This window comes from Urocitellus parryii, chromosome 4 (assembly GCF_045843805.1).
Source record: "Urocitellus parryii isolate mUroPar1 chromosome 4, mUroPar1.hap1, whole genome shotgun sequence".
In the NCBI taxonomy this organism is placed as follows: Eukaryota; Metazoa; Chordata; class Mammalia; order Rodentia; family Sciuridae; genus Urocitellus; species Urocitellus parryii.
The window spans coordinates 63381252-63390029 of NC_135534.1; the positions used below are offsets into that span (position 1 = coordinate 63381252).

The following is an 8778-nucleotide window of genomic DNA, read 5'->3' on the forward strand; positions in this document are numbered from 1 at the left end:
GTGAGCTCTGACAGGAAAATGTGAAATTTATGCTGAACAAGAAGCCCATGCTATGAGCAACCTCCCACACATGCTGGTTTCTCAGTGTACAGGTCAAGGGACACAGCTCCTTCTTCAGAGGTGACCTGCCAGACAGACCTAGGCATGGCTGGTGACATTTCAGTCAGTATGTGGGCTGTATTGAAGAAATGGGGGACATGAACCTCAGCTGTCAAAAGAGAAGCTGGAAGCAAATGACAAATTTAAAACTGAATACAAAAGGGCAGAGGAAAATGGAAGAAACCAACAAAACCAGAATAAGCAATTCAATGAATTCCTTGGAACAGCTTCAGTGGCCTGGCCTGGGCAGACTGCAACAGAATTAGCAAATCTGTGAGAGAATTCCATCAAAATCCACAAGGCTTTCAATTCAAAGCCTTCCATTATTACTTGACAGGAGCTTTTCAGTTCCACACTACAGGAAAGTGCTGCACAGTTTATAGAGGCTTTCACACCAAGTTACAGTGGGAGAGGAATTGTACATTTTGAGCAATTTACCTCACATCTTTTTTCTCAACAAATAGCTACTCACCCACCATAATTTAGTGGAAAGGCTCAGGTTTTGTCATCAGAGTCTTCTTAGGAGTTTCTATTAAAGGATATACTTTGGGTCCACACAAAGACAAAGTGCTGATGTCAGGCTATAAAGTGTTGCAAAATGTCACCGTATTTTAAAAGGCTAGGAAAAATACGACAATATTAATTTTGAAAATCAAAAAAATATGTCATAATTTCCACTATTTCCCCAAGGGGTTCATGTGAGTCTGTGTCTGTGTTGGAGACGGAGTTGGTGGGGGTCATTATGAAACAGAAGAGGGTGCTCCCCTGCAGAAACCCCCACAGCAGAGAACAATGGGCATCCAGTCCACTGCTGAAGAGTCTCAGGTTCCTAAAAGGACAGGACTACTGTTTTGTAGTGGAGAACACAGTTCAGGCTCAGAGACAGGGGGCCATTTCTAGTTCAGCCAAACTCCAGTTCCCCCTGCTGTGCAGAAAGACTTGTGGGACACCAGGTGGAATGAACCAGGGAATGTACTGGTGTGTCAGGGGCCAGCCATATCAAAGCATCAGAGGAGTTGGGAGGCCTGCTGGTTCCAGGCAGAAGGGCGTGGCTGCTGCAGTAATCCAGGCAAGAGATGAAGGTGCCTGAACTGAGTGAGTGGCTGTGGTGCTGGAGGGGCCTGGGTTCTAGGTCTGTCTATGAGCTGTCTCTTCCTGAGGGGAAGACAGTGAGAGGTGTTCACACGGAGGGGTGTGGTCAGAATACAGGATGGGGGACCTGGAGATTTCAAAGGTGGGGTAATTTCAAGTTCTGATGAGATTCTAGGATATTTCGGTGGACATTTATTCCAAAATTTCTCTGGGAAAAAAAAAATAATAGCACTCTAAGACACAGGAAATGAAAAACCTAAAGAATTTTTTTCCAGGGGAGCTTGGCTCATTCCCAAGCTGCTTTGCAAGCTTTCAAAAGCCACAGTAGACCTAACAGGAACAAGATGGTCAGGTCAATAGACCAGCAGAGGAAAGATGCTGCTGACCAATCAGATCAAATGATTATTATCAAATACTGATGAAGAAGCTAGATGTCATCAAGAGGAGGAACACCAATTAGCATGTGAGTAAAACTCATGCTCTGCAAAGTAATGTTGGACAGAAGAAGAATTAATTGTTCTTTAGGATCAGAAATGCCTTCAGGGGTGGAGAAAAACAAGCCAGAGGAGCCCTAGGCCCAGACAGGAAAGGCGTCTCTACACAGAGAAGCACCAAGTGCAATGTCACTCAGAACTGAAGGCTGACAGCCCCAAACACAAACACCTGGAGGTGAGAGACTTAGTGGCCCATCAGGCTTGACAGCTGCAACAATATGTGTCTTTCTTGGGCTGGAATTTTTAATAGGGAGGGAAGGCACTGAAGGACAATGTCCTTGGGATCATTTAGGTGTCTCTGAAAGTCTGTAGGTGGGTGGAGGGGATTCCAGCTGGGAGTCCAGAGGAGAGGGTCCTGGGGCCCCTCTGCCTGGTTTATTGAGGTAAAACTGGAAAGGTCTGAGAAATGTTCTGAATATTTATGTTCTGAAATATTTCTTCCCTTTCCAGACAGAAAAGAAGACCCTGAGTGCCTGGTTCTCCTGCCTGGTTTCCTGCTGTTCCCTGTGAATGTGGTCTTCCCCTGCTTTCTGATTGTCTATTTTCTTCATTGTAGACAGATACAAAAGGAAGGACAGAGATCTGATTGCTACCCAAGTTTGTTATAGCAAATATTGGGAAACATGAGAAATAGAATTTTTTTTCTTAGTTCAGTTACTGCTTTTTTTTCCTGCATAGAAATCCAGAGGATCTCTTAATTGAACTACAATATTATGTGACCCATTTTAAGACTTTCTAGCTAATGAGAGATGTAGGTCATGTTTAAGTCCTTCAATGTGATTAATACCTATACCCTCTCCTCAATAGTATGAAAAATACACATTGTGATTGCAAACAAAAGTTAAAGAAATAAATGATAGGTAATAATGTTTCCCTTCTATAACTTTAGAGAGTTCTATAGGCTGTGCTAGTTTGGGGCTAGGGTATTCCCCAGATTTACCTGATTCTTGAGATGGACACTAGTGATACCTCAGTTGATGGCACTTTCATGAGTTTCACTGATGTTTGGAATGCCTGAATAAGATCCTGAGAATCATCCTAGACCAGGGTATCTTAACCTTTGTGCTAATGACATTTGGGACTAGATAATTTGGGAGGGGGGCGTCTTGCTCATTGTAGGATATTTGGCAGCATCAGTGGTCTCCACACGTTATTTTCCAGTACATTCTTTCTTTCAATCTGTGGCAACCAAAAACATTTCCCGATATTGCTAAATGGCTCTAGTTGAGCTTCTGTCTTAGGCAAATCCATTTGCCTTCCCCAGTGAATATATAAGTGGTCACCAAGTCCTAGTGAGTCCACCTCCTAGAATTATCTCTCAAGCCTATTCCCTCTTTTGTTTCCAGTGTTCCTGTCTCCTAAGGGCATGCAGAGGGAGGTGTGTTCTTTTTTTTTCCCCCCTCACTTTTTTTTTTTCCCATTGGTGCATTATAATTATACATAGTAGTGGGATTCGTTGTTACATATTCATTCATGTACACAATAGAACAATGTAATTTGGTGAATTTTTTCCCCTTGCACCTGGCCTTTCCCTCTGCTGAGAGGAGGGGCCTTAAGGTATTAATGGAGCCAGGAAGGGGAAAGCTAGAGCAAGTTATTATTTGTGCCTGATGCTGCAGTAGGAGATGGCAGCCACTGGGTGGCGATCGCACAGCACCAACTCTGGAACAGAATTGTGAGTGGATCCAGGGCCCAACATTGTCCTCTAAGCAGCAGCGGGGCATGACTGGCCAGGACCAATTCATACTATTAGGCACCATCTATCTACAGAGTATCTACTGTGATCAGGGCCCTGCAGAAGGTGCTTCACTCATAATAATAGAAGCACAGTTAAGCTTTACTGAACATTTATTTCAAATGACACTGGGTTCTGTGTATTGTGTGGGCTGTCTTATTATATCCTTACAATAATCCTAAGAGATATAAATATTATTTTTTTTATTATCTAATAATTTCAAAAACAACAAGACAGGGATACATTGGAGTTAGAAACTTGAAAATTCATATTTAGTTCTAAAAATGCTCAACAAATTCATATAGCTACTGGATGCACACTATGTGTCGGGACTTCTCATAGGCATGAAGTGATATTCTTAACTCCTTACTGTAGGAGAGAAAGCAGATCTCAGAGTGTTAGGGTTATACATAGTCCAAGTTTGCATAGCTCACCAAATCAGTGTTTGAATCAGGGTTATGTGTCTCAGCACCTTCCACTGTATCCAACTTGGAACACAGAGAAAGGGATCTCCAAGCTCTGCCTCCTTTGGCCTCTTTGCTGTCCTGCTACACAACAGGAGTCTTGCATGCACTACTGTGCATCAGGAACTGTTCTGAGCATCCAAAGGTGAAGAAGACAGACCCAGACCTTGCTTTCATGAAGCCCACAGAAGAGGAAAAGGAACAGGAAAGACAGCTGTTTAAATAACTCAGCCAAGGAAATATGAATAAAAATGTGTCCAGGGCTGGAAAGGAGAAGCACAAGACAGGAAGTTGTAAGATTGTTCAGGGAAAGCCAGCCTTGTGTAAGAAGTCAGGACAGGCCTCCGTGGTAATGGGACATTTAGACTGAATTCAATGTTGAAGAGCAGCTGACTGAGCAGTAAGTCAAGAAGAAACTGTCTAAACTATGAATGAAAAGGCCTGGAGGCTAGAAAAGCACTGTCCCTAATAGCCGGAAGGGTAAAGAGTAATAAGAGATAAATAGCATGTATCTTGGGCTAAGCACTTTTGGATACCAGTATGAACTTTGAAACCAGGCAACCTGGGTTTGAATTCTAGGTCCACTGTGTATTGGTGGTGTCACTGGGCAATTCCACTTTCTCTGTGTTCCATTTCATCATCTGGAAAATGGAAGCAAAATTGCCCCATCCTTTAAGGCTGTAGTGAGGATTACATGAGTTAATACATATAAAGCGCTTAGCAGAGCATCTTACCTGGTAAAGGCTAACTTCTAGTAATTATCACTGTCATAGAGTTTTACATGTTAAATTTGTATTCTAATCTCTGTAGTTTGCAAGTAAGCATCTCCCCACATCATTAAAAAACTTCAGTATGTTCACACTATGTGGACATGCACGTGTAAGACCATGGAAGAGCCGGGCATGGTGGCACACATCTGTAATCCCAGTGGCTTGGGAGGCTGAGGCAGAAGAATCACGAGTTTGAAGCCAGCCTCAGCAACTTAGCAAGGCCCTGTCTCTAAATAAAATATAAAAAAAGGGGCCAGGGATGTGGCTCAGTGGTTAAGTGCCCCTGGGCTCAATCCCTGGTACCAAAAAAACAAAACAACAACAACAACAACAAAAAAAAAAAAAACCCATGGAGGAGAGATAAATACCTCTCAGAGAGAAGGTCACAGGACTCATCCACATTTCCTTTATACAACTTTTTATTGCTCCTCTGGGAACAACAGCAACAAAGAACAAATCAACCTAAAAAGTAGAATAGAGAGCCCAGCAACAGACATAAACGTATGTGTGGGATTTATGACAAAGACTACACTCCAGTTTATTAGCATGTTTTTAAATAAATGGGCAGATCATGTTTTATAGCAGCACAGTTGACAATGGAACCAAACTTAGGTGTCCAAACTATGGAACCAGCCTAGGTATCTATCAACAGACAAAGGGATAAAGAAAATGTGGTATATGTACACAATGGAGTTTTATTCTGCCATAAAGAGTGAGATTATGTCATTTGCAGGAAAATGGATGGAAGTGAAGTAATATACTCAGGAAGTCAAGGGTTGTATGTTTTCTCTCATGAGGAAGAAAAAGGAAAAGAAAGGTGAGGGAATCTCAAGAAAATCCAAGGGAGATCAGTACAGTAGGGGAAAGGCCCCCGCATCCCAAAATGAAACAAAACAGAAGAACTGGGAGAAGGGAGGAGAGGAGGGAAAGGAGAAATCCTGGGGAATAATATTGGCCAAATTATATTGTTATATTGTGTGCCTGTACAAATATATAACAACAAATTCCACCATTATGTACAAATATAATTCATCAATAAAAATATGGAAAAAATTAAAATGCATTGATGAGATAACTAAACCTTGACACCTTTTCCGAATTATCAAAATTAATTTATTATGGACCCTAGACTTCAATATGAAACTAAAACAAATCAATCAAGTTTCTAGAAGAATATAGATGGAAAACATTTCTTAAAAAGAACTTAAAAGGTTGATCAGTCGAATTTCATTTAAATTAAGAACTTCTGTTGGTTGGCTGCAGTGGTACACACCTGTAATCCCAGTGACTCCAGAGGCTGAGGCAGGAAGATTGTTTAGCAACTTAATGAGACCCTGTCTCAAAATAAAAAACAAAAAGGGCTGGAGATGTAGCTTAGTAGCACCCCTGGGTTCAATACCTAGTATAAAAAACAAACAAACAAACAAAAAAAACCTTCTGATCATCAAAAGTCAATAGTAAGAGAGCAAAAGGGAGGAAAAAAACTAGGAACAGATATTTGCAACATATGTATACATGAATCATTCTAGGCTGCTTATATTATATGTATATAAATTAAATTATATATGTATATATTTTACACTGCAAATTGAACCCAGGGGCACTCTACTACTGAGCTACATCCCAGCCTTTTTCCCTTTTTATTTTATATTTTGAGACAGGGTCTCTCTAAGTTGCCCAGGCAAGATTTGTGATCTTCCAACCTCAGCCTCCTGAGTAGCTGCCATTACAGGCATGTGCCGCCATACCCAGCTCAAAATATCATATATTAACATCAATATACATATATACTGCATACAAATATATGATAGATCTGAAAAAGTGTAAGTCAGCTTTTTGCTACTATAACAAATATCTCAGATAATCAACTTAAAAAGAAAAAAGATTTACTTTGGCACATGGTTTCAGTAGTTTCAGTCCATGATTGACACTATCACTTTGGGCTTGTGACAGTTTATTATATAGCAAAGCAAAATTCCTCACCGAATGGACAAGAAGCAAAAGAAAAAGAAGGGGCCACGGTATACTATCCCTTGCAGACATATCCCCAGTGACCCAAGGACCTCCCATTAAGCCCCACTTCTTAAAGGCTCCACCACCTTCCAATAGTGCCACAGCAGAACCAAGTCTTTACCAAGTGGACTTGTGGGACCGACTTAGGATACAAGCCTTTCTCACCAATGAGAAATAATGAACTACAAACATGATACCTGAAAATCATGAATGAACCTCAAAGATTTAATGTTAAGTGGAAGAAGCTAGATATAAAAAGTTCAAATTCTATGATTCTATTTATATGACATTCAAAAACAGTAAAAACATATGCATGGCGACAGATATCAGAAGAGTGGTTACTTTTGGCGTAGGTACTGATTGGGAGAAAGCACAAGGGACTCTTCTGGGATGCCAGAAATAGTCTTTATCTAGATCTAGGTGATCATTCCATGGGTAAAATGAAGTTATAGAGCTTAAAATTCATGCACTTTAGTGATCTAAGTTATATTTTTTTTTTCATTTCTTTTTTAGTTGTAGATGGACCTAATGCATTTATTTCATTTATTTATTTTGATGTGGTGCTGAGGATCAAACCCAGTGCCCCACACGTGCTAGACAAGTGCTCTACAACTGAGTTCAACCCCAGGCCCTGTAAGTTATATTTCAATTAAAAAATCTTTTTAAGTCTCAGAAATAAAATTAAAAAGAAAAGTAACCACATAAAGAAATAAGATGCCATCGGCAAGAAGTAGCAGAAGTGACATCAGAAGAGATTCAGAAGGAAGGGGTCAGCTGCTGCATGTGGCCTGGCAAGAAGGCAGCTGAGCTTGGTTCCTCCAAAGTTATAAAAGCCAGAAAACTCAAGACAAGGAAAACTAACAAGGCCAGTGACTTCAGTGATATAGCAAATTGGCCAATACCAGGAGAATTAGTGAACACTGGAAAAAACTTTTTACAGTCTTAGCGTGTCAACAGCCAGGGAAATAAGAAGCCACAAATCAGAAAAGAAAAAGTAGAGAAGGTTGAAAAGAGAAGTAACAGTGAGAGCAAAGAAAACCAAGAAACACAATTAGATGGTTCTGTTGAAAATGTCAGAGAGGATGAGGCTCAGTGAAGCAATCAATGAAGGAGAGGTTGGAAGAGAAACAGAGAAAAGAGATGATCAAGAGGCACATCCAGTGTAAGGAGAGAGGGGATGGTAACCGAGGTCCTTTTAGAGGCTGAGGAAGAGGACGGGCAGAGGAGACCCTCAAGTGAACTTTGATTATTTGAATGGTTACTGAGAGCATGATGAAAGGACAAATCAGCCGTATCAAACAGAACTTAACCCCCCAGGGTGATGTATTACAATGACGACACAGATGTATGGGTGTATCCTGTGGAAGAAACACTGCCTAACATGTAAGTGCCAAGTTGAATATCACTTCAGTATGCAAAACTTGGAATATGACTTCTTTCTTTGGAGAAGGATGGATGAACAGGATTTCTTGCCTGTTTCCATGATTGCTGGATTTCACCATGTCTAGGCTCTCACCATAGACCTTAATCTCATTCTAGAGACTTTGAAGAACAGCGCAGAAGTAGAAGTTGTGGATGAGAAAATGGGGCAAAAGATAGAACCAGAAAAAATGGCCAATCCAGGCCCTCCTCCCAAAAATGTGCTACCAATAGAAAATGAATGATTGATTGCCCAGAGTTCAAACCAGGCCAAGACTTTTGCTCACATACAGTCAAGGTGATGATCTACGGATACTCTGGTTGTTATCTGATGGGAATGTGCAGTGAAACAGGTGACTCAAATGCATTGTAAATATTGATATGAGCTGGGCTGCAGGGATGAAAGCCATCAGACTGTCTTCTGTGCAAGAGTGTCCATTGCCATCCCCTCAGGTGGCACAACGGCAGAGATGACTACCTTCGTGATGATGAGAGACCAGAGAACTGCTGCTGTTATTCAAGGAGCTGCCTGCCCTTTTCTGTGTGACTGGACTTAGGCCCCATGGGCTACTTTATTTGCAGGGGAAGTTAATTATTATCATTATAGAAATACTGCAAGGTTATGTGTTTTGTTTCCAAGTGTATGTACTTGTGTCCAGGTCAAAAAAGCAGAAAAAGAGAGGACTGAGTAG

At 41.0% G+C, this 8778-nt stretch overlaps 1 pseudogene; it reads left to right on the forward strand.

Annotated features, from left to right (window-relative positions):
* The first annotated feature begins 7448 nt into the window (after window positions 1–7448).
* Window positions 7449–8459, forward strand: LOC113191282 (la-related protein 1B pseudogene; annotated as a pseudogene).
* The last annotated feature ends 319 nt before the right edge of the window (window positions 8460–8778 follow it).